Source organism: Bos javanicus, chromosome 1 (assembly GCF_032452875.1).
Source record: "Bos javanicus breed banteng chromosome 1, ARS-OSU_banteng_1.0, whole genome shotgun sequence".
Classification (NCBI taxonomy): Eukaryota; Metazoa; Chordata; class Mammalia; order Artiodactyla; family Bovidae; genus Bos; species Bos javanicus.
Window position 1 is genome coordinate 133,539,958 of NC_083868.1, and position 27,095 is coordinate 133,567,052.

The 27,095-nt window shown below is 41.5% G+C and overlaps 1 long non-coding RNA gene across 1 annotated transcript; it reads left to right on the forward strand.

The window, feature by feature from the left end:
- Positions 1 to 13,637: 13,637 nt before the first annotated feature.
- Positions 13,638 to 15,162, forward strand: LOC133254805 (uncharacterized). The gene is made up of 3 exons (XR_009738771.1): positions 13,638 to 13,688; positions 13,774 to 13,948; positions 14,677 to 15,162. It is a non-coding gene; the product is annotated as an uncharacterized LOC133254805 (long non-coding RNA).
- Positions 15,163 to 27,095: the final 11,933 nt, after the last annotated feature.

Here is a 27,095-nt window from a genome sequence, read left to right on the forward strand (position 1 = left end):
AGGATGGTTTTAAAACTATAAGGATATGTGTGTGGGAGGAACTATTTCTACTGTGAACCATTGAATCAAAATGGGGAAAAAAATGAGAACCATGGAACTAAAGAGCAATTAGATTTTTTTCCTCAGAGAAATACAAAGTTCCTACTCATTCACTTTCATAATTAGAGCTGGTCCCTAAATAAGTTCAACAGATGAGAAAACAACACCCCTTTGTTTATATATAACAGTTATTGATGGAAATGGATAAGGCAAGTAGAAACTGACCCAAGGGAGGGCCAGAGATGGAAAAGTAAAGACTGTCAGAGACACACGAGGACCAGGAGACACAGAGAGAGATCCGGACTAGAAGCAAAGGTAAGCAATGGCCCAGAGGTGAGAGGACAGGAATCTCTCTCTCTGTCTGTGTGATGGGGAAGGAAGATATTCTAATCCATTCCCTCTAAACGAGTCAGCAAACTTTTTCTGTAAGGGGTCAGATAGTAAATATTTTAGGCTTTGTGTGCTACATGGCTTCTGAAAAAACTACTCAACTCTGGAGAAGGGAATAGCTACCCACTCCAGTATTCTTGCCTGAAGAACCCCATAGACAGAGGAGTCTGGTGGGCTACAAGTCCATGGTATTGCAAAGAGTCAGACATGACTGAATAACTAACACTTTCACTTTCTGCCCTTTAGAGCAAAAGCACCCATGGACAATATATATAAGGATGGGCAGACTGTATTTCAATAAAACTTTATTTATAAAAGCAGGTAGCAGGCCAGATTTGGCCCAGTGGCCTTAGTTTGTGACCCCTGCTCTAAATAGTCAATAAACAGTGATATCTCTTCTGGATCTTCAAGGTTCAGTACCTCTAAATAGCTCTCGAAGTCTGACAAGGATCTTGGCTGCTGGCAGGTCCTTTCCTCCAGACTACAAAAGCTGGCACCACTTCTACCAGAAAGAAGGAGGTGCCAGGAAGGACTACTTCATCTTGGGTAGGTGATGGAGTGAGGTGGGTGGTGAATACATGCAGGCCACCCAGACCAGCCAGTCAGCAAGGAGCAGGGTGCAGACCCTACCGGAAGCTTGCCAGGGCTTCCTGGGGAACAACTCCCTCCAGGTGCAAGGCTTCCCCTCCGGCCCCCAGCCCTGTCTTTCGTCCCAGCACATAATGACTCTGACCTCTGGCATTTCAAGCGTCTGCTGTTAAAAAAATGTGGTACTCTAATCCATCTGTTGTTGAAATTCTGGAAAGAGAAATAAATAATTTGAGGCACATGGTGGATTCATCAAGGAAAGCCCTTGGAGAGAAGAGACTGAAAGCAGAAGAGGAGAAGGTAGGAATGCTCTCAAGGAGTTATTTATCTCTCTGCTCCTCTTCCTGAGAGGCTGGGGGTGGGGGTTGGGGGCATGGGTAGCTGCTCCCGGAGGCTCGGAGATGGACCAGATGTGTGCTGACCTCATGGTGGCTTCAGGCTCCAGCTGTCCAGGCTGTTTAGCATTCCTGACATGTGGATTTATATGACTCTGTTCCCCTGCAGAGTTCAAGGCGTTCAGTGTGATATATTGGAAAAATGCTGTGTTCGGGAGACCTGGGACGTCAGTCTGGTTCTGCTGGGCTGAACCAGTGTTTCTGATTGTGCTCTGAGAATCCTGGAAGGAGATGACTGTGTCCAGTGAGCTTGGGGAAAGCCATGCTAAACTAAGTTAAATGAGTTCTTTCACTGCAGAACCACTCACATCCCTTAGATGTGAATGTACTTTGTGAATGACGAGGGGCTGCAACCACAGTAGTACCTGAGGTCATCTCCCATCCTGTCCTTCTTGCACTTTTTTTTCTTCCTGGGTTTCAGATCCACAACCATGACCTAGTTCTTCTGCTCTCAGACCATAGTTTGCATCTTCTTTCCCTCCTCTCAGCTTCTATCTGTCGGAGGGTCAAAGGGTCTGAACAAGGTCCTCACTCTTTACCATGGGCCCTCTGTGTGCTCATCATTCTCAGGCTTAGATGGGGACTTTCACACAGCTTAGTTTACATCTTTAGCCTGGACCTCTTGCTGGGACCTAGATTTCCAGAAGCCTTTATCCTGTGGACATCTTTCTATCCTTTCAACAATGAAATGTGCAACCCTGACTCATCCTCTGCCCTTCTTCCTCTCCATCCGGTCTTACACTTCAGTTCCAGGTTCTGGCTGCATCATTCACACATCTGCCCCTCCCTGGATGAGCCCTTTATTTCTAGAATTTCTAGCATTTGTCTACTATTCTCATCTTTGTTACAATCTCCTTCATTACATTCCTTCAAAATACACCATGTCTTCCGTGTGCCCGTGGAACCAAGAGCAAACTCCATGCTTAGACTCACATCACCCAAATCTCCACATGGCCTCCAGACTGAGAGGCCTTGGTTTAGGGCTTCAAAGCCCAGTGTAAATCCTTCTGAGGGATTCATACGGGATTTCCCCTTCTTCCCCAGATGTTCACACCACTCCACACCTGGCCAGTTCAGTTCACCCACAGTGCTCTTGGCCCCTAACTATCTAACTAGATTACAAGCCTTTGGGAAAAGGGTGCCATGTATTCCACAGATCTTTCGTGTCTAGCAGGGACAGGAAAATTGGGGGAATATTTTGAGGTTGACTGATATTCTTGGGTTTGCCAATTATGCCTAAACAATAGTGAGTGCTACAAAATTGACAGCAGACATTACCAATGGCATTCTAGGCTTAACTCATTGAGCAGTTACTGTCCTGTCCTTCTAGGAAGGGTGGTATATTAGGGTTCTCCAGAGAAAAAGTCTGTCTGTCTGTCTTTCTATTTAGAGAGAAAGAGATTTATTCTAAGGAATTGGCTTATGTGATTGTGGAATCTGGCAAGTCTAAAGTCTGTATGACAGACCCTCAGGCTGGAAATTCAGGGAAGAACTGATGACATGGTCTTGAGTTGGAATTCTGCAGGGAGCAGGCTGGCAACTAAGTCAGGGTTCCTCTGCTGCAGTCTTGAGGAGAACTCCTTCTTTTATAGGAAACCTCAGTCTGCTCTTAAGACCTTCAACTGATTGCCTAAGACCCACCCACATTATGGAGGGTAATTAATCTACTAAATTAAATGCTAATCGCATCTAAAAAATACTTCACAGCAACACATGAATTGGTTTTTGACCAAGAAAATGGGACTATATTAGTCATCTTAGCCTGACTAAGATGACAGATACAATTAACCATTTCAGGAAATTTTGGCAATCTGCAGGTTGCTTGAAGGTGCATCATATATCTTTCTTTTGGTTTGGAGAGAACTTTAGGACACCTGATCAGAGGGAACAGACTGCATTTCTAGGCCTGCAGCTTATCATCCTGAGGAAAAGAACACTGGCCCCTGATGAATGATGTGTCCATAAAAATTTCTTTGTCCATAAAAGATGACAACTGAGTTTCCTTTAGCTCTAATGTTCTACCCTGAGCATCACATAGGGTCTTCATCTAGAAAATGGGAGTGTTAACAACACAGCCAAAGTTGACTGTGTACCAGGCACTGTTGAACATGCTTTATGCAGAATAACCAACTGAACCCTCCCAACAATCCAATTAGATAGCAGCTGTTTCTGTTCTCATTCTACAGATGAGGAAACTGAGGCATAGAGAGATTAAATAACTTCGGGCAAAGTCAAACAGCTAGTCAGTGGCAGAGCCAGGCTTTGAACCCGTGCAGCCTGGATCACAAGTCTAAGCTTCAGCAACCACATAAGCTGCTGTCTCAGCCTACCTCACAGTGCTGTGGTACAGGATGAATGGCGTAAAGGATTTGCAAACATTCTGTGCACACTGAAGACCTATATGGCCCTGAGGTATCATTACTATTAATGGTTTGTCTCTTGGGTACTTCCATAAGGAATCCTTTTGGGATGGAGTCTCATAACTGAACTCCATCTGGCAGCCCCTAGCATATTGTCAAGAACACAGCAAGCTCAGTCGATGGCAGTGAACACAAGGGCAGTGGAATGAATCACAGATGTGCAAACAAACCACCGATTGATGAGATCTCAGTCTTAACTCCATTCCCAGGTGAGTGTGGTGGAGGCGGCCTTGAGCTACCCTCATCTTTATGGAAAGAATCAGAAGAACATCTACCAGCAGGGCATACTGACCTCTTTATGCCCCTTTATCAAGTTCTTGGAAAATAAATCACTCCCTGTGTTTTCTTTTTTCCAGGCACAAGCACTCAAGGTAGGTCAGGCCACAGACCCTCTTATGACAGGAGCCTCGAGTGCTGTTGGAGCTGCTGGGCATGAGAGTGTGTGACTGTCCAGTTGCCGCCACTCCAAGAGAGGGGCTGGAGGATCTACTGTAAAGGCCACCATGGCCCTTACAACTCCAAGACCACCACGAGAGCCTGTTCCTGGACTGGCAGACCCTCAGTTTCAGGCCTTATTCTGGCCCACTGGGTACCTTGGTGCTCGAGGAGGTCAAGGAGAGGTTAGGGGATTTTGGAGGCCTTTGTTTGCTGGTTCTCTCTGCTTTGGTTTTCCTGTGTGCTTTCCGCTATCATTTCTATCCACCAGGTGATGCCCTTCCAGGCTCGCAGCGCAGCCCCAGTGGCACTCTCTAGTGAAAGGGGAAGTTCCCGAGGCATGGGCTGTTGCTGTGACACTCTAGCTCAGTCAGGCTCTTTACCATCTCTTGTGTCTTCCCCACCTCTGTGTGCTGATGTGGTTGGCTGGGGAGCAGGATGTCCAGGATACAGTCCATGTTGCTTGTGACTAAGGTAGGCCTCTATGTCATGTGCAGTGATCCAGGCTTCCAGATGCAGTGCTCACCTCACAGCCTTGGTTTCCACATCCGCTCACTCCTTGCTCCTAGTAGACAAGACCCTAGAAGCCCACTTGGGCCCAAAGAGACAGATCATCGTTTTCCTTATTTCTCAATTCCTGAGGCACTTTGGCCTGCTCGTTCAGTGCCAGACACTGCTAGTCATCTGCTCAACATCTGTGCTCTTCTTCTTTAATTTAATGTTTATTTTATGTTATAGTTGATTTACAATGTTATGTTAGTTTCAGGTATAAAGTGAAATGATTTGGTTATATACATACTGAATATGTATATCCATTCTTTTTCAGCTTCTTCTCCCATATAGGTTATTATAGAATATTGAGTAGAGTTCCCTGTGCTATGCGATAGGTCCTTGTTGGTTATTTTAAATATAGCCGTGTGTACCTGTCAATCCCAAACTCCCAATCTATTCCTCCCCCATCCCCTCCCTCTTCCCACCCCAGTAACCATAAGTTTGTTCACTAAGTCAGGGAGTCTCTTTCTGTCTTGTTAGGTTCATTTGTATCATATTTTTAAGTGCAACATATCAGATCAGATCAGATCAGATCAGTCGCTCAGTCGTGTCCGACTGTGGTATCATATGCTATTTGTCTTTCTCTGTCTGACTTACTTGACTTAGAAGGATAATCTCTAGGTCTATCCATGTTGCTGCTGGCATTATTTCATTCATTTTTATTCCTGTGTTCGTACCACATCTTCTTTATCCATTCCTCCAGTCATTGGACATTTAGGTTGCTTCCACATCTTGGCTATTGTAAATATTAATGTTTTTCGTGCTCTTCTTTTTTCCCTTACCTTGATCCTTGATTAGTGCAGGACAGCAATGTGCCTAATCAGACAGGTCACCGGAAGTAAAGGTGACCCTGGGACCCAGTTCTTGTTGATGGGATGCAAACAGAATCCACTACCCGGGACTTTCAGGAGAGCTCTTTTATTCTGACCAGTGGGGCCAACAATTGACTTTGTCCCTTTGCCCTTCCCCTTCTTTCTGCCTGGAACATGTAGGTTGCACTGCTCCTTGTGACTGTGAAGAACTGGAAGAGCAAGGAGGTGGAAGGAGCTTGAGTCCTTGAACATTTATTCGAGCTGTCACAGCAGCATTGGACTGTCTCCTTTTGGACTCTTGTTGCCTGCTAGAGGGTAACCCCATTGCATGTAGCCAAATGTAGTCCAGACTAATACAACCACCTAAGAAGGAGAGTTTAAGAAAAATTCTCATCTTTCTTGATCATGTGTGTGAGCCAGGTTGCTTCAGTTGTGTCTGGCTCCATGCAACCCTGTGGACTATAGTCTGCCAGGCTCCTTTGTCCGTGGGATTCTCCAGGCAAGAATACTGGAGTGGGTTGCCATGCCCTCCTCCAGGGGATCTTCCTGACCCAGGGATCAAACCATGGGTCTTATGTCTCCTGTATTGACAGGCAGGTTCTTTACAACTAGCACCACCTGGAAAGCCCCTTCTTGAAAACAGTGATGAATTTCTTGCCTATCTGCCCTTCCCTGGCTCTTTGTCTTCCCATCACACTGTCTTCCCACCACCATTGAACAAGCCAAGACACCCCTAAAGCCACCCTTAAAGCCCTGGTGGCTCAGTGGTAAAGAATTTGCCTGACCATGTAGCAGACAAGGGTTCGATCCTTGGGTCAGGAAAATCCCCTGGAGATGGAAAGGGCACCCCACTCCAGTATTCTTGTGGGACAATCCCATGGACAGAGGAGCCTGGCAGGGTACAGTCCATAAGTTGCAAAAAGAGTCAGACATGACTTAGCAACTAAAGCAACAAAGACAAAAGCCACCGCAGGCAGGCTGCTCTTGTTACCTTTTCTGGGCTTTAATGGTGCGCTCTCATCTAGGAGGTGATTCGCTGTGGTTCAAGTATGTCAGAGATGACTACATTCTGTGGAGAGAAATAGCATTTAAGTTCCATGAAAGCCAAGAACCTCTACACAGTTTGTCTGGCTCCTTTGCTGTACCTGGTAATGGAAAAGCCAACAAAGGGCCTTATTTTATTAGCTAAATTTTAAATTTTGAAGACATCTTTTCCGTGTCACTCTCTCATAGCTTGCATCTTGGATGTGATCATACATTTCTGGCCAATCAAAGACAGAAATGGCAGGTATCTTTTTTTTCCTTTGAGACCATGTTGCATTCTCCCGCCTGTGGGAAGTCATGACATGATCCACATTATTCTTTAGTTTGTTCATTTTAAGCCCAAAGCACTTCAGAAACTGGGTAGAAATCTTGCTCAAGGAAGCCATTCTTACATCTCTAAATTGATTTGCAAAACAAACACTTGAGTGCAGGTTTCTGTGTTTCTTCTAAAGGGTCTTGGGGCTTCTTTAGGTCTGGAATTCAAGGATACTAAGCTTTAGGGGCACCCGCATTACTTCATTTGGGATAAGACTGAGACAAAGTTGCTCAGGCAGACCAAAGGAAATGAGGAGATAATGATATTCTCTTTTCCAACTGTCCCTTTTAATCTTTGTATCTAATCCTGCTAAACCCTCAAATGAAAGCGCCTGTGTCCACTGTCCTGAGCCGAGGTAGGGAGATGAGTGGGATGGAGCAGAGAGGAAGCTCATAGAGACAGCACCTTCTGAAGAGCAGCAAAAGGGAAGTGTGACAGCCAACTTCTTGGAAGGGGATGGCAAAACTGTAATTAAATTTTCTGATCTTGTTAGCCAATTTCTTCACTCACTGCCCCTGAACCAGAGAACGGGGAGGGGGAAGGACACTGTTGCATCGGTGGCGGTGGGGAGGGAAATGAGCTTTTCACGGATTATTGGGTTAGTTCCACTTCTCCCACTTTTTAATTTATTTGTCTGCATGTTCTCCAGAGCTGAAAAGGCTCCAAGTCCTTTCCCATTTTCTTTTAATTAGATCTGATTTGGGAGTCTGAAAACTTGGAGGTGCTCAGGTTACAATAGGAGGATGACAACAGTTGGAAAGCCTGCTCCCTGCTAGATCTTTCTGAACTCTCGTTTTTTTTTCTCTCAGAATTTAAGGCTCCCAGTATTGAGTGTCTCTTTTCTTTCCATTTCTTTCGTTCTTGTTTCTTGGACACTTACAGTACTGTTTGTATTGTTTATCCCCGTATCCCATTTTGCCATCTTACAGGTAAAAACCATGAACATTCTCATGAATTTCAAAAGGAAAGTATGCATTTATTTTTACAGTTCTTGCCTTCTTATTCCTTTTTTGGATAATGGAACGCAGACCAAGAAAGCTGGTTGTGGTGCCCTGGGTGTTTAGGAGGAGTAATTCTGACTCTACATACTCTCTTCTTTGAAGCAAAAAGAAAGAAAGAAAGAAACTGGCCAGAAAAAAAGAGCCAAATGTGGCCATGTTGGATAACATGGTTTATCATTTAAAACCACTTGTGGCTACATCCTGGGCTTAAGAGCATCTAAGACCCCAGGTGAGAAAGCTAAACACAGAATACCTGATGGCCTGTAACGTAGCAAGATTCCATCTCTATTCTGCAGCCTCATTTTACAGGTCTCCCAGGCAAGAGGCACCCTCTAAATTTCCTCCTGGTGGCTCAGAATTTATGATGCTACAGGGCATGTTGGGATGGTCTGACTTAACACTGAGACTACAGAATATATGCAAAGTGCATGTTGGGAATCCAGATTTGGGTCCTTCAAATTGATGGGCAGCCACCTTCCAGAGAAGCTGAAATTGAGGTTCCAAAGAGTCCCCTATGACCGCCAACTGGGAGCAACAAGACATTTGTATTCAGCGATTGTGGACCAAGGAAAATGACTCCAATATGAGCCCACAGTGAAACCTACAAAGGCTAAAGCTGAATTTGGGTTTTGTTTTGAAGTCAAGCTACTTTGCACATGGACAACCCAAAGAAGCTGCTCCAGTATTAGTAGAACATGGATGTAATTAAAAAAAAAATCTTTTTATAGATACTTCAGGGGCTCCTGAGATGCCCAGAGAGTCCAGCTGGCATTTCTTATAAACTATCATGAAAATGAGAACATGTCACATATGAGGACAGCATGCAGTTCAGCTCTGGATCCACCAGCCTAGCACAGGCCTGGCACATGTCGAAGGAAGAGCTGTTCCTAGGGGATCTGGAGGGACACAGATGGCCTATGGAAGACAAAGCATTTGCTCTGGACCTTGAGGGATGGACCAAGTTGAAATTTGAGGCTGTGGGGAAGGAGGAAAGGCATTTTCAGCAGAAGAAAATTTGTAAGTGATAGCATGAAAGGAGATAAATATGATGGATGTATGAGGAATAGAAAGATAGCTTGGGAAACGTAAGGGTACATGATGGGCTGCAGTTGGGGAAAGGCCTGGAAAGGGAGTTTGCAGCTGAATAACAGGGGCCCACTAATGTGTTACTTGCAATTGTGCTTTATTGCATCTGTAGGAAGTGTGGACACAGGGGGCTGGTGAGCAGGAGAGGACAGTAATAGAGCTTGAGGAAGAATAAACTCTCTGAGACTCAGTTTCTTTGTAAAATGAGGGTGCTGGTCAAATTTTTGTCTCAGATCCTTTTCTCTAAGCTTCATCTCAGCTGCTACAGAAAGAGAGAGCACATAACTTACAAATTTTGGCAATCTCTCTTCCAGGCAGCTCTCTCTTCAGAATGAACAGTAGGGGAGAGGGGCGACCATCAGTGAGAGAGAGAGAGAGGGAGGGAGGGAGAGATTTAAAAACAAAGTGGTTCTAGAATCCACAGATCATAGACTCATCAAGGACAAAAATTGTTTAAAAATTCTATGGATAATACATGCTGGATTATTATTATTGGTGGTGTTATTTTTACTGTTGATAAAAGTGATGCCGCTGAAGCTCTCTTGCTGAAAGAAAGCAAAAGGAATTCTGGCATTTTGAAGTAAACTTTTGGAGAGCTGTCAGAGTTAGAAAACAGTTGGGAAACAGATCTTCTGCAACTTCAGTCCACAGGAACATCTGATGTGGTTTGGTGAAGACGCACATAAGATAACATACCAGCACACACCACGTGTCAAACCCCGCACTCTCCTGCCTCACTGAAGCTGCCACTGCAGCTTCTCCTGGCTGCCTTGGCCCCAGTCTGCTCTCCATCTGCCCTCTCCTCCCTGAAAGAGAGGAAATGACAGAAAAACCTCTCCATCTCCCCTCGAATCACAGAATCATAGCATTTTAAGGCTAAGAGGATACTTTGGAGGGCCTTCACGCTATTTTACAGATAACAAAATGTTCCTATGAATTCAAACTATGCTAAGAAAAATGGGACAGTGAGACCCATATAGGTGGGTTATGTAACCAATGTGTGAGGCAGGAATAATGTCCAGATTCTTGCCTGGGAAATCCCATGCACAGAGTACCCTGGAGGGGTCACAAAGAGTCGGACACCACTTAACGACTAAGCAACAACAAATCCATAATGATGGATAAATCTTCCCCAGAATGTTTTTCTGTGTGATGCTGACCCTAACTTCCCACAACCTCTGTGGATGTAAACAGGTTTTAGGACTCAGAAACTGAGCAGATCTGAGACTCTGGCGTGAGCTGAGATGAAAAATTACCGGAGTTGCTGGAGCACATTCACTTACTTTAATCTGCCCAATTCCATGTGGTCACCGTTAGGCCTGGACTACTGTGAGGGCAATGAACTTGAAGGACAGTCTCAGAGCCTTCTCTCAGAGCACCGAGCTCCTCAGGTGGCTTCACCAGTTTTACCCCCATTGCTCTGCCTGCCCTAGACTTTATCTGCCCCTTCAGGACAAAGATCAGGGAGGAAATGGCCAGCATCTTCAGCCCCATCAGCCCTGGCAACAGAGAGATGGCTGAACAGAGCCCCAGGGCCACCTGCCCATGGCTCCAGCTCTTCACAAAATCAGCCCAAAAACAGTAGAGAAAAACTCCTTGAAACCAAAGTGTGTAGGTATTTCTGACTGTGGATATCAATCACCTACTATGGACATTAAGCTGAATAAAAGCACAAATGAAAACAGCAATGATTTTTGAATAAATATTAAATATGTAGCTTCTGATTTCAGATTGATATTTCACAGTGGCAGGGCTCAAACACCCCAGAGCTAATAAAGACACATCGTGCTTTCATTAGAACAGATATTAGGATGAAAGTACCGCTTCGACACATCTTTATACAGTGAAATATAGTATGAGCAGTTCTTTCATTAGGGATGGGAAAATCAAATTTTAAAACCAATGTCTACTTAGAAGTTTTTCTACTGATCATCAATTCAGCACTCATTTCCAATATTAATAACTCAGCTAAGCACCTGGCAGGAGGCTTTTCTCTGCTGAGTTAATAAATTTTTTCTGTGAGCCTTCATTTGATTGATTACCTCATCATAAGGGTGACCACATAAGTTGTCCTGGAAATATGATTCTCTGAAACAACAGTTAAGGAACAAAGAATTACTGAGAATAACAAGTTCTATTTAAAATTTTTTATGACTATGCTAAGAAAAGTGGAATCAAAATAGATATAGGAGAAGTGAGATTGTTGACAAAATTTAAACCAAAAAAAAAAAAAAAGAAAGGCTTTTTGCATCATATATATGCACTTTTGGGGGAATAGTTTAACCTTAAAAATTCCTAAAGGGTTTTCTTATCCAGCAGGAAAAATAATTAAAATAAATGAATATCGGCAGCAAAGTCAAAGGTAAAGTAGATCAACTTTGTTTTCCACTCAAACCTATGGGTTTGAGGCTGAAAATGACGCCAGGGATCAGCTTCCTAAATGCCTGAGGGAGGAAGGGGCTGCTGAGCTGCGGATGTCCCCTAGAGGACACCAGCATTTGTTCTTAGGAAGTCAGTGAAGGCAACGGACTCTAGGAACGTTCCTGTTGGGCAGAAAATTAGCATTACACCCTTCCCCAACCCCTCCCCCAGACCTTCCCATGTTATACTATAAAGAGACCAGCTCCATAGTTTACAAAGGCTCCCAGAATGAAACTGCAAGCAGGACTCCCTTATTAAAACATTACTGATAATTTCAAGAAGACAACACAGAGCATTAAGCCAAGCATGGGGCCCTGTGTTACTGCCCATGAAACCAGTGTAACTGTAAAGAAGGCAAGAACCACAGTGGCTCTGATCCTCCACTAGACCTCCTTACTCTTCTTACTTGTTACTACTAACCCTTAGGCACCAAAGAGGTTGAGCAAAGGGAAACGAGGGGGAAAGCTCATGCAGAAATCATATGATACCTGCTTTGTCCTCAGTTATCCCTTAGTCAGCTATGCACACAGGGGTCTCCTATGACCCCAGGATCCTTCTCTTACACATGTGATCTCAAACACTGAATGCATACAGTGGCAAGCCCTATGCCAGACACCAGAAACACAGAGATAAACAGAACAAGATATTCATCCTTGAGATGAGAGAACTTGACTTTTATCTGAGAAGTGGCATAGTTATATTTTATGCATGAAAGTAGGGGAATGTGAGTTGTGTCATATTCAGATAGAATAAAATATCAGCTCAGTTGACATGAGTTTATCATTTTTCAGGGAGGAAGAACACATGAAAAGGTACCAACTCTTTAGTAAAAGAGCTGTCTTTATTTCTCAATGATTTGGGACAGGCAGGGAAAGGTGAATTGATCTTAACAGGTCAAGAATAGGACCTGCAGAAGGAGGAAGGCTTTGCTGGGGAAGAGGCTCAGTGATTTCCTAGAACACTCCTAGCAGTTGTGCACAATGCCATTTGTGAAACAATGGCCACCAAGTGGGTTCTTTGGGGTGACCTCCTACAGGGTGGGGCGGCATATGGGGAGGGTGGTTTTATGGACACAGGCCTGTACAGAGAAATGCGCAGTCAATTATATCACAGTCTGTGTTTTACCAGACAAGTCTCAGAAGGGAAAGTGAGCCCATTTAATACCTGTAATCATGGCCACGGTTGTTTTCTCCTCAAAAAAGCTTTCCTGACAAAAGAATGCTTCTCTAGGTCCATGAGGAATTGATCTTGTAGTTTCTGGCTTCCAAACAGTGTTTTTTTTTTTTTTCCCCCTCTTTGAATTTAATTGTGACAGACTTTTTCTTTCCCCGTCTGTAAATCTTAACTAGAACAGAGCAGATTTCTTTTGGATATGGTTGAAAACATTCTGATTTTCATCATTTCTGTAAATATTTTGAGGATGGGTGAAGACAATCTTTAAAGACTGCTCTTTGTAATATTTTTTCTCAACCTGTGTTTACACCATATTAAACTAAAGAAACATTCTAAGGACAAGAACAAAAGATGTTGGTTTTTCCATATGAATAATGTCAAATAAATGGTTAAATGGCCAGTTGGAGTATAGCACCTGGGATTGGTTTGCTGCCTGACCTGAATTTGTTGGGGATTCCAGAAGGAAACTCCTTCTTCCATGGCATGTTACAATGTGACATGAAGATTTGGTCTTAGATGAAATTTGGGATAAATTCATACTCCTTTTAAGGTCACTCTTCAATGACAACATGTCTTCTGCCCAGTTTAAGGAAATCTTCATTTCAGTAATTAAAATGGCCCATTCAGTACCACAATCATGTTAAGGCTTACTGACTTGAAAGCATCTCCCCTCTGTGGATATTCCCAGGCTTCTTTGAGCTGGGGAGCCTGGCGTGGGGTTGGGGATGTCACCTCTTTCTTCTCTCTGTGGTTGTTGGGTTTTTATTGTACTATGATTACTTGGATTGGCTGCTGATCACAATTCTGCATTTCCTCCTTCTGCCTTGTGTTCCTTCAGTGTGTTAGAGTAGCAGCGAGGCCTTTGCTTCCCTGTTGATACTGGATTTAACAATGGAACAATAGTAGTTATGACACAAGCAGGGCTTGATAGGTGTCTGAATGATTGGTTCCACTTCTGTGATCACAGGGAGAAGGCCATCCCTTGGCAGTCCACTGTCCCTGTATCTAGAGTGCAGGTAGATCTCATTAATGATAGTTTAGCCTAGTACAGCCCCTATTGTGGTTATTAGGATTATTAGCTGACTTTTTTTTTTCCTATAGGAACTGAAGTAACCAAGGACTTCAAAATTACAGTTTGTGAGTAAAGAAGATTACTAGGAGCTTCCTAGCTTTGAAAACTCTTCTGGGCAACTCAAATGATGTTAATTGCACTTCTCACTGGATTTTAATTCAGAATTCAGGACTGGAGAGATGGGAGGTGTACAGCCTACCTGTGGTTAGTACTACTACTCTAAAGGTTTATGTGTTTTATCTGTGGGCTCTTAATTTATTTCCAGGACATGCATTAAGTGCCTGAGTTGGATATTGTCCCTTTGCCCCTTCAAATCCACTCTCCATCCTTATCAGTCTTGCTCTTGATCCAGGGAGGGTGACCTGGATGTGCTGTATCAGCTCAGCTCCCCTGTCATTTGGCTGTCAATTGTGTTCAGACAGTGGGGATAACCAGTGGGGGATCCAGGCAGGAGGAGAGTGGGATCTGAATGTTTATTGCCCTGGATTCCTCCCTCTTGAACCCCATTCCTCCATGAAAGACCAGCTCCTGCCGGGTAGTTCTCTTCACAGAATTACCCTTCCAGTATTCCTGTAATCACCCCCTCCCCTTGCCAGTGCAAACTAAACATTCCCTGCTATTGCTAGTCACAGGCTACTGCACTGTCTCTTATGATTTCTCTGAGCCACTGTTTCTTAATCTTGGTTGCACATTAGAGTCACCTGAGGAGTTCTAAAAAAATTCCAGCCTGGTGCCCAGGCTGTGTTCCGGACCAGTGCTGCCCATCAGAAATAGAATTTGAGCTACACACATAATCTTAGATTTTCTAGTAGCTATGCTATTACAAGTCAAAAGAAACATACAATTAATTTCCATATTTTTGACATTTCGATAAGAAATCATTCTCAAAATTATTAAAGCAAATATTTCGCTTTCACTTTTTTTCTACTAAGCCTTCAAAACCTGGTGCATAACTTATACTTAAAACACATCTCAGTCTGGACAGTGCAGCTCTACACCAGTTGGATCAGATTTTCTAGGGATGAGACCTGGACAGCAGTACAATTTAAGATTCTCCAGGATATTGAATGTGTAGCAGAATCAAGAACCACTATCCATACCTTTGTAAATAACCTTTTATTAAACTCTCTTCAAATTGCCTCGTTGGAGAACACCGTCTACTTGATGTTTGTGCTCAGCCCTGGCTGGGACTATGAAGGGAATTTAGGTGGATTGCCTGCCTTGTGGGAGCATCCAGTGTCAAGCAGAAGACACCCAGGTCAGCAGGCCATTATGCTGTGAGGAGTAGGCCTGGATGACCCTGTGGGCAAGTCTGTTACGCCTTTAGAACACCAAGAGATGGGCTATCAACAAAGTGAGAAAGTGGGGAAAATGCAAATTTCATTGGAATTCCTTGCACTTTATTTTTTGAATCATATATTGTGTGTGGATGTGTGCAGAGGAGGGTGGAAGGCTGGATACCATAATCATTTTAGTGTCTAAATCCTCTGACAGCTGTCAGAACTCTGGGGAAGAGAAGCCATGGGAACTTGGAGGAGGGAGAGCACCTCGTCTCTATCGTCTGTTCACACCAGTCATCAGTCAGTTTGGGCCCATGAATTTCTTTCTGTTCCTGTTGGCCACTGTGCCTCAATTTTCTCCAAAACAGACCCTTCCCACCCTTCCCCACAATCTTGCTGTGCTTTCTGTGCTTATCAATTTCCTAAAAATCACTCTGAGTTCTCCCAATCTCTTAGGTCAGTTATTTTCAGCCTGGCTCACTGGATCACCTCTGGGCATTGCTCTTGGTTGCTGAGCATCACGTGTGTCAAAGCTAAAGTGACTTGTTGGGGTGATCTATTTATCGAGGTTTGCTGGGAACTTTCTTGGTTTTAGTACTGACAGTCCTATGTCCAGAGCGATCTCATCAGTCCTGGGTGAGCTGGGATACTTGGTCACCCTATAAGGTACCTCCTTCCTGGCTGCTTTCTCCTGCTTCTCCTACTGAAGTATAGAAGGACACAAGGTCGCTGGGGCAGCGAGCATGGAACAGAGGCCCCAGTGCAGCTTGAGAATGAAACCCAGATAGCAGATGCCAGAGCTGAAAGGTAGGACAACCCAAGCAAGAAACCATGATTTGAGTGCCTGGGTCAAGATGGAACCTACAGCCAGACCCACACAACTGTACTGTGTAGTCCATACTTTCTCTTTCAGTCCATTTGAGCTGGTTTTTCTACAATGGCCCTACTTGATACAAAGAACAGCCTTCTGGTTCTGATTTGTGTTCCCAAGTCCTTGCTTATAGGAAAAGAATGCTGATCTGAATGTCTGGACAGCTGGTTACATGTTCTGTGTAAAGGAATTGATCAGCCGTTGGTTGGTAAGAACCGAGGCTTTTGTGAGTTGATTGGTGTCATCCCAGCCTAAGATTACCTTTGCATTGCTGGCAAGATTGAGATTCTGGTCCTAGAAACAAGGTGCAGACTCTGGGATGTGAGAATTAATTCAGGCCCATGGATGCATGGCACAAGGGGAGGCCTTGAATGGCCTTCTCTGAGGCACTGGCACCTGGAATACACAGATGGTGTGTAGACCGAGGCCAGGTTGCCTGTGTTAGTCTCACCAGGGAAGATGTGTAGCAGATTGATTGCAAAAATGTCCTCAGTTTTCATCCCTCCCACACCCACACTTCCTGCAGTGGGACTTTGGGCTTCTCCCATGAAGACTCTGATGAGGAGGTGGGCTACATGTTATATTAAGCTGGTTACCCGAGTCCCTTCCCTTTCTCTATGAATCTAGACTGGCCTTACGGTTTGCTTTGACCAAATAGACTGAGGTGGGAGTGGCAGTGTACCCGTTCCAAGCTTAAGCCTTAAGGAGTCTTGTTTGCTTTTGCTCTCTCTCTGAACCCTGAACAAGGCCGGGCCAGCCTGTTGGAAGAGGAGAGACTAAGTGGATGGGAGCTCAGTTGTCCCAGTCAGTGTCATCATAGACCAGCCTTAGCCAGCCCATCCCCCTCAAATGAGAGGGCCCAGCCTACGTCAGTAGAACCACCTACCCAAACTACAGATGACCACAGATAAATGATGAGCAAGGCTGAGACCAGCTGGCCTGTAGATTTATGAGATAAAAAAATGCTTACTACTTTAAGCCACTGGGTTTCAGGTGGTTTGTTATACAGTAATAGCTAACTAATATTACTTGTTAAAAACTTTCATTCCCAGGCTCTATTATCTTGAGATTCTAATTGCTTTAGCCTGGGATGGGACTTTTGAATCTGTATTTTCTTAAAATCTCAATGCTATTGTTCCAGAGCTTCCACAAGCTCTGGAAGCAATTACAAACACACCTTCTGCCTGCAAGTGTGACGTTTTATATCTCTATTTATCTATATCTATATCTGTATCTATATCTATCTATCTCTCTATATATTTCCCTAATGTTTTCAGCCAGCTTTTCAACAACTCATCCTGGCACTGTTTCCTAAACAATTGGTAAGCTTCAGTAGCGGCAGCCTTCTCTGGTGAGGAGGTCCTGTGATGTGGCTGGGAAGGCAGCCCGGGAATCCCTGCAGACATCAAGGAAGTAAAAAAGCATCAAGGTTTCTGGACACTCAATTTGAACTCTATTAAGTGAAACACGGGGCCTCGGAGAGAGGTGTTTGTTCTGGATTCAGCTGCACTCTGCTCAGAGAATGGCCTGTGGGGCCATATCTGTCACAGGCAGGCAGGTGTCTGGTTTGAGACAGAGGATTCCTTCCTGCATGTTTGAGGCAGCCAGCTTTGTAATCGAAGGTGAGCCTGACTGGAGCACTTGTGGACTCTGCGGGGAAGGCACTCGGCCCAGCTTTTGCATGAGTTCATCGTCCACTGTGTGTCTGCTTTCCTGCCCACGGGCAGTGCTACTGTCGTTTCGGCCCTTTCCATTAGGCTCACAGGGAGCAGTGGGATGATGTCCCGGCCTCCCACACCTGTACAATGACAAACCAAACTCAAGCTCTAGTTCACAGAGGCTCGCTGCCTGTCTTTCCAAGTGGTTGAGTCATCCTGAGACTCTTCTGACCACGAAAAAGTTGTTTACACATTTACTGGAGGAACACTGCACAGGCGATCCATGAGTGGTGTTGAACAAAGAAAATCAGTTATTTCAGCATTGATCTAGAAGCATCAGTGAATGCAATTATAAGAAAAAAGAAATAAGTATTAATGTTAGAAAGGCTACAAAATTTTTCATTGTATGCAGTTGATACTATCATATACAAACCAAAAGAATTTGTGGGAAAGTATTGGAAATAAAAAAAGAATAATAAGATGGCTAGTTATAAAATCAATATACAAAAATCAATATCAATTGATTAATATCTTTTACTTTTATTATGAAATGTATTATATATACAAACTGTATGTATGCATGTATATAATTTAAAATATATACATTATTTGAAAATAAGGAAGTAACCAATATTCTCTGATCACATCCCTGTCTTTCTTCCAGAAATATCCATTGTTAATCATTTCCTTCCTTTGTTACAATTTTGCTACAATTACATGTGTCCCTAATTAATATACTGTTAGTCTTGCTATTTTTGATTAGTTTCTCCTACTTGTTATTATATTTCTGAATCATCCCTGCTGATCATGGGCTGTGCTTAGCTGCTCAGTCATGTCTGACACTTTGTAACCCAATGGGTTGTAGCCTGTCAGGCTCCTCTGTCCATGGAATTCTTCAGGCAAGAATACTGGAGTGAGTAGCCGTTCCCTTCTCCAGGGGATCTTCCCAATCCAGGGATTCAACCCAGGTCTGATCATGTAGCTATAGTTTATTCATTTTCTTTGCTCTATGGAATTTCGTCATGTGAATGTATACCATCCATTTTCTCAAATTCTGAAAGTAAAAAACTTGAACTGATGTTTGGGGTATTTTTTTGATCCAATTTATTGTGAAAATTCATTTTTTGGCTTCAGCTAGTAGCAAATTTAAATAAGCATTGTTGATTGCCCATATAAATGACTGGATTTTGGCTTTGCCTTTCAATTAGCTGTAATATCTCATTTGTTATTGCTGTTGTTTAGTCTCTAAGCCCTGTCTGACTCTTTTGAGACCCCACAGACTGTACCTAGCCAGGTTCCTCTGTCCATGGGATTTCCCAGGCAAAAATACTCGAGTGGATTGCCATTTCCTTTTCCAGGACATCTTTCTGACCCAGGGATTAAATTAACATCTCCTGCTTAGAAGGTAGGTTCTTTACCACTGAGCCACAAGGGAAGCCCTGTGTTTTTGCTTCAGAAAATGTTTTATATTTGAATTTGGAGTGTTGCATCATATATCTGGGTATCTATGTGTGGGTGTGTTGTTTTATATATATATATATATATATATACATGCACACATATTCTATTGTCTTTATAAAATTTAAAAAACTCACTGTATTTTGTATAAAAGGTTAGTGACTTGTATCATAATTTATTCATTCATTCCCATGTTGGTTAATATTTTTGAATGGATGTCTTTTGGTACATGTGTGCATGAGTTTCTCTAGGGTATGCATGACTTTTGCACAGGTCCAGGGTGAAACCCCATCGTCAAAGATGGAAGAGCCAATTTATATGTTTACTGAGAGTATATGGGAGTTCCCTTTGCTCCACATCCTAGTGGCATCTAGTGCTGTTAGACTTTAAAATTTTCTTCAATCTGTTGAATGAAAATTTGTATGGCCATGTGGTTTAAATTTCTATTTCTCTGGTTACTAATGAGGGTGAGCATCTTTCTGTGTGCTCATTGACCACTGAGATTTCATCCTTTGTCAAGTGTCTGATACATCTGTTGCTTATTTTTCCATCCTTTTTTTGTCTTTTTCTTGTTTATTTGTAAGAGTACTTTATATATTGAATACACATGTTCTCTATTGGTTATACATATTACCTTTCTTCTTCTGTTTGTGGGTTCTCTTTTTCTCTTTCTCAATGCTCTTTCAGTTAACAAAATTTATTTAATTTAATTGAATTTAACTTTGTTTTGTTTTCTTTTGTTATCTTCATAAATTAATTCCTAAGCTGAGGTAATAAAGACATTTTTAAAGTTTTATAGTTTAACTTTTATAGCTGGGATTTTAATTCACTTGAAAATAAGTTTCATATATGGTATAAGTTTGGATTTAATTTCTTTCTTTTTTTTTCAGTAAGAATAACTGACTGGTTCAGTCTTATTTATTGAAAAATTCTTTCCTTTCTCCATTGATTTACAGATTCTCTCTGTCATAAAGCAAATACACATATATGAATGGCTCTATTTCTGGGTTTTTGAACTGTTTCATTAGCCTAATTTGTCTCTCCCTGAATCAAAACCATGTTGATATAATGACTGTGTTTAAAAATAAATCCTGATTTTGATTCATCTTTAAGCATGTCTTAGATATTCTTGATTATTTGATTATTTGTACATTTGTATAAACTTTAGAGCCATTTGTCAATTTACATACACACACACAAACATAATGGGGAGAACTGACATCTCTGTAACACTGAGTCTTCCAAAGTATGAGTAAAATATCTTTCTTAATTACTTAAAATCTTATACTATCTTTCCATAAAGTTCTATAATATTCAACACAGAGGCCTTAACACATTTTGTTAGGGACCTGAGTTTTTTAAATGCTATCATAAATGTTTAGGGTCATTAAAAATTTTGATTCCTAACAGTTTATTGCTTATGTACAGACATGAAATTGATTTTGTAAATTGTTCTCTAAACAATAGAGTTAATAGATTTGATTTAATTATATTTAGAAACCTTTATCAAAAATTCTAGATGTTATTTTTCTCAAGTGTACACAGAGTACTTACAAACATTGATACCGTGTTCTGGGTTGCAAAACAACTCAGAAATACCAATGAATCTGTATTATACACACTACATCATGTGCCCACAATTTAAACTTAGGATAAAAACGTCTGTCTTTGGAAATATAAGACATTTATAAATTGATCAGAGGAATAATGTAAGGGGAAACAAAAACAGTACTACATTGTTTAGAGTGAAGCAGTGTTGTAGTGAAATGCTACATGTTAATATAAAATAGGAAAACATTCAAACAGTACTTAAAGAGAAATTATATAAATATTTAAAAAGACCTTACGTTAGTAAAAGGTCTTCACAGGGGGCACTAGTGGTGAAGAGCCCGCCTGCCAATGTGAGAGATGTAAAATATATGGGTTTGATCCCTGGGTTGGGAAAATCCCTGGAGGAGGGCATGGCAACCTGGCGACCCACTCCAGTACCCTTGCCTTGAGAATTCCAAGGACGGAGAGGCCTGGCAGGCTGCAGTCCACGGGGCCACAGAGTCAGACACAACTGAAGTGACTGAGCCCCAGCCCATGTTAGAAGAAAGGCTTAAGTCAAAGTTCTACAAAGTTAAGGAGGTAAGGAAGAAAAACCAGAATAAACACAAAATAATAGAAAGTAATAAGATAATAAAAAGCAGACACTAAAGAAGCAGAAAACAAATATATGAGAAAGAAGATCAACAGAGCCAAAAGTTTGTTTCCTGAAATGGATCCAGAAAATTATAAGATACATACACACAAAAACAAATTTAGAATTGAAAACAGAGACAATTTAAAGATATAGTACATATATGAAAAGATAGTAAGATATGGATGGCTAATGGCTATCATATTAAAAACTTTCTTAAAACACCTAGAAGATATAATTAAACAAAACAGAATCAGTGACAACAGAAACTGCAGATCCAAATGATTTTATAGGTGAATTCTTATAAATTTTAAAAGTAACAGATAAAATTGATTTTGTAAAATTTTCTAGATAACTGAAAACTATGAAACACTCCTTGAATGTTTTTAATGCTGGGATTTCCATTTGGCTTTTCACTATAGTTTCTAGTCCTCTTCTGAAATTCTCAATTTTGCGTTTTATTTCCTTGAGCACAAGTATAGCTATTTTAAAATAGGTGTCTGGTAACCCCAATATTTGTATCCCTTACTATTATGTCAGGGAAAAATGAGCATAGAGAACAAGACTAGTCTCCCTGGGCCACTATTTCCCCCTAATTCTTCCCTATTTTATTAATTTCCTAATTCTTTTAATCAGTTTAAAACCATGTTTGATGCAATTATTAAAGTATCTTAGGGAGGGATTAATTTGAATTACCTAGTCTATCATTTGGGAGAAGGCAATGGCACCCCACTCCAGTACTGTTGTCTGGAAAATCCCATGGATGGAGGAGCCTGGTGGGCTGCAGTCCCTGGGGTCGCTAAGAGTCAGACACGACTGAGTGACTTCACTTTCACTTTCCACTTTCATGCGTTGGAGAAGGAAATGGCAACCCACTCCAGTGTTCTTGTGTGGAGAATCCCAGGGACGGGGGAGCCTGGTAGGCTGCAGTCCATGGGGTCGCACAGAGTCGGACACGACTGAAGCGACATGGCAGCAGTCTATCATTTAAGCAAGTGAAAGTCAGTAAATTCTTACTATTCTGTTTATTTTTTATGATGTACATTTACTTTTTTATAGTTTAAAAAGTTTACATTAAAAAAGTCAGGTCGATCTATACATTGCGACATGGAATGCTTTCTGTGGCAAGAAATACTAAATAAGGCACAGAATAACATGTATATAATAATATCAATACTATTACTTAACATTTAGTGAATGCTTATGATATATTAAGAATTGTTCTAAGGGCTTTAAATATATTGGATAATTTACTTCTCAAAAGACCCTAGTAGATAATTATCAGATTTAGTCCCATTTTACATATGAGGAAGCTGAGAGGCTAATAAACTTGCTTCAGATCATGCATGTTCTGTTGGATGGTATGCTACAGACTCAGAATTTGAGTACAGGCTGCCTCCAGAGGCCATACTGTAAACCTCTGTATTCATTATACATGACATATAGCATACTTCCTCCCACAAAATCCTCCTAAGAATATACCAAACCATTAATAATGGTTTCTTAAGGGCTTTGAAGATGCATGTGATATTTTTTAATTCTTTATCTGGGCTGTCCAATGTGGTAGCTGCAAGGTGCACGTAAGTATTTAAACTGTGGTTAACTACAATTAAATAAATATTAAAATGAGTTCCTCAGTCTCAGTAGCTCATTTCTAGTATGCTCAGTAGCCACAGGTGGCTAATGGCTACTTTATTGAACAGCATGGATATAGAACATTTCCATCATGACAGAAAGTTCTATTGGACAGTTGCTCTGTAGGGTTCAATAGCGCTTGAATTTTTTATATGTCTGTATTCATGATTTACTTTTGTAATTAAATAAGAAGGATCAATAATATAAAAAGAAAACTGTTTATTCAAAGTGGAAATAGTTTTTAACCCTGCTAATTCACTGTAGTGTTATTTTCTTCTAACTTCCATGGTTGCTCAGAGTCTATTTCTCCTAACAATTGCCTTTTTGGTTATTTAAAAGCAATACAGTGACAGGCTTATTAGATAAAACCACGATGGGTTTCTTGTAAACGTAGTGGCATCTATGTAGGGCTAAATTCATCTCTTGATTCTTTGGAGGCATTTAAAATGCACATTGTTTTTAAGACCTGTTAACCAAACCATGTGTATTTTAAAAAGGTTTTCTTGGCAGCAAGCTGGCAAAATATTGATAATATATTTTTACTAAAGGGTCAAGCTCATGGACTGAAAGTTTCTGTTCATTTTAAAGATGTTTAAAATAGGAAAATTTGTTTAAAAAGTACCATTTCCATTTGTGGAATATACAAAGAATTAGAGTACCTTTGGACTAGAAAAAATGCCTTTATTTATCATAAAGAGTCAGAATAGCTTCAGTCTCATCTTCCAAGTCTTACAATAAAGTAAGAACTGGCAATGTTTAGTTTGGACACGACTAAGCATCTAATAGATCAAGTTTTGCCTTGTGGAATACAGAATGGATTGATCTGAGTGGCTACAGGTGCAGGACTAGAACCAGTGGAGGAAAACCAACTGAAAAATATTTGGACAATTTGAATTCCAACAATGATATGAGTTGACACGCAGTCTAATGAGTTCCTTTCCCTGTCACCAAAGGAATTTGGGTAGAGTTTCAAAGACCCAGGGTTCTGGGCAGAGGATTTTTCTGTTGGAGAGGAGGCTAATAGGATGACCTTCTGATGGTTATATTCTCAAGTCCTATGACTCTTCTTGCATCGTATAGCATGGGATTGTCACCAGTTGTCCTTATCATTCAGCTTAGGCTAACTTCTCGACTAACAATAAACAACCTTCAATCAGCGATTTACAACAACAAAGATTAATTTTTCCATCCACCTGGAGGTCAGTTCTATTGTATGTTAGCTACTTCTATGCTTCACGTTGTCTTCATTTGGGGATCCAGGAAGAAGAAGCAGCTCCTAAATGAGACATCACTGATTTTGTGGCAAAATAAATGCAAATATGGCTGAACTGCAAAATAACTTTGAATTTTCAGCTCTAAAATGTCACAATATCCCTTTCACTCAATTTGAATGGACAAGGCAAGTCATGTGGCCAAATCTGATGTTAATGAAGTGGGAGTTATAATGATCCTCTAAGGGTGAACAGCATACACTTGAGAGAAATAATAAAGTCTACCACATAATTTAATGGAAAAAAGAAATCAAATATTAGTGAAAATGAGTTGTGATGAAGGCATAGGTCAAATGGAAGTATATGCCAGAATTTATTCTTGTCACTCTTTCTACCTTTTCTTTCCCTCTTTATTTTTTTTAATACTTCTTCATTCTTCACTCACCCCCTCAAAATATATCCAATTCTAGACATTGAAATTGGTCTTGAGAAAATGGAGGTAAATAATATGAATACTCCTCCTGGATGAATTCTTGGTATAGTGCAGAAAAAAGAGTAAATATATATTTATAACAACCATGTTAAGTGTTATAAAAGGATAAATTCATAGTTCTCTGAGAGTACAAAGGAATGACATCTAACCCAGAATTTTGAAAAGGAATGGGTGATTTATAGAAGGCCTTCCAGGAAAGACTTTAATTTCAAACTAAGAGTGCAGAAAAAGATCATGTTCCACCTGAAGAAATTCTGAGAATACAGGATTACAGGCCCCCAGATAGCTGAGGGGGTATACACTAAGGAAGTAATTTTAATGAGCCATGACTCTTTCCCCATACATAGAAAAGGGCTAATTTCTTTAAGTTGAGATGCTGCTTCAAACCCAGACGCTGGGTTTGAAGTTAAATATTTCTAAGTTGAAAGATGTAAAGTAGACACTTTCCACCTTTCAACTTAGAAATATTGAACTTAAATTGAGTTTAAAACTCAAAAAACTTAAGATCATGGCATCTGGTCCCATCACTTCATGGCAAGTAGATGGGGAAACAATGGGAACAGTGACAGACTTTATTTTCTTGGGCTCCAAAATCACTGCAGATGGTGAGTGCAGCCATGAAATTAAAAGACACCTGCTCCTCGGAAGGAAAGCTATGATCAACCTAGACAGCATATTAAAAAGCAGAGACATTACTTTGCCAACAAAGGTTCATCTAGTCAAAGCTATGGTTTTTCCAGTTGTCATGTATGGATGTGAAAGACCATAAAGAAGTCTGAGAGCTGAAGAATTGATGCTTTTGAACTGTAGTTTTGGAGAAGACTCTTGGGAGTCCCTTGGACAGCAAGGAGATAAAATCAGTTAATCCTAAAGGAAATCAGTTCTGAATATTCATTGGAAAGACTGGTGCTGAAGCTGAAGCTCCAATACTTTTGCCACCTGATGCAAATACTGACTCATTGGAAAAGACTCTGCTGCTGAGCAAGATTGAAGGCAGGAGGAGAAGGGGACGACAGAGGATGAGATGGTTGAATGGCATCACCAACTCAATGGACATGAGTTTGAGCAAGCTCTGGGAGTTGGTGATGGACAGGGAAGGCTGGTGTGCTCCAGTCCATGGGGTCGCAAAGAGTTGGACAAGACTGAGTGACTGAATTGAACTGAGACACTTTCCAAGAGGAACAAAGAAAGACTAATCTCAACATTTGAAACACTGGTACCAATGACAGACACTCCCAGAAAGATCCTTCTGATGCAGCAATTAGAAGAGTCATTGCCTTTTTTTTCTATGAGATTGTGAAATGGACTTTGACCGTGGACAACTGTTGTAGGGAGAAGTTAATTCTGACTCCCTGTTGGAAGTGTTTCTTTGACTTGCTTTTCGTTGCTGATGTTACTGTAATCATACATATTGACCTGCCTCAAAGGACCCTGACCCTCTGCCTGACTGTCAGACTGAAGTGCCTTTGTTACACTCATAGAGAGATAATCTGATCCTGGCCACCTGTGAAGACTACAAAAACAGAGAAGAGGTTAACACAACCCTTCCAAAGTCTGACCATTTCTGGAGATATTTTGCAAAATTGAAGATCCTTTCACTTTAGTTCCCCACTGCCTTTCCTTCTGTATTCTGCCTTTTGACTTCAGATACTTGTTGCTTCTCTCTGACTCTACAAAAGAACCTGGCATTCAGACCTCAACAAGATGGTTACTTTGAGACTCCTGGTGAGCAGAACTAACTTGGACTTTGTAACATGCTGATAAACATCTATTTAATGTACATTTTGTTACCTTCTTTGGGTCTGGGGTCAACACAGTCTGGAGCATGTTGATGTTGGATATGATGAGGGTTGCATAATTCTGTGAATATACCAAGACCTACTGAATTGTAAATTTTTAAAAGAGTGAGTTGTATGGCATGCAAGTTATATTTCAATAAAACCCATAAGCAAAAAACAAAAACAAAAAAATCACATTCCAGGTAGAAGGAACAACATATGTAAAATAGACATGTGGGAATGTGGGAGAGAGTAGGGCTCTATCTGGAGACATATCACTAAACATATATGGCTAGTGGCTTCCATACTGGCAACACAGAGGCAAGTTCAGCGTGGATGGAACCTGGACTGGCAAAAGGAAGATTGAAGAAGGGGAAAGTCAGGTGAGGTTTTAAATGATGACAATGTAGCCAAGATGGCAGGGTAGGAAGACCCTGAGCTCACTTCTTCCCATGGGCACACCAAAATTACAACTATTTACAGAGCAAATATTGCTAGTAATGATGTAAAAACTAGCAGAAAAGATTTTCCATCACTAACTGTTTAAAGAAGGAAGCATACAAGACATGTAAGAGGGATGTAGATGTGGGATAGTCAGGACCCACACCCCTGGGTAGGTGACCCACAAATGGGAAGACAGAGGCAATAAAATTGTACAGATTCTCCCCAAGGAAGAAGGAGTCTGAGCCCTGCATGGGTCTCTGTAGCCAAGGGTCCTGCACCAGAAAGATGAGCCCCCAGAATATCTGGCTTTGAAAGCCATGGGGCTTATATATGGGGGAGCT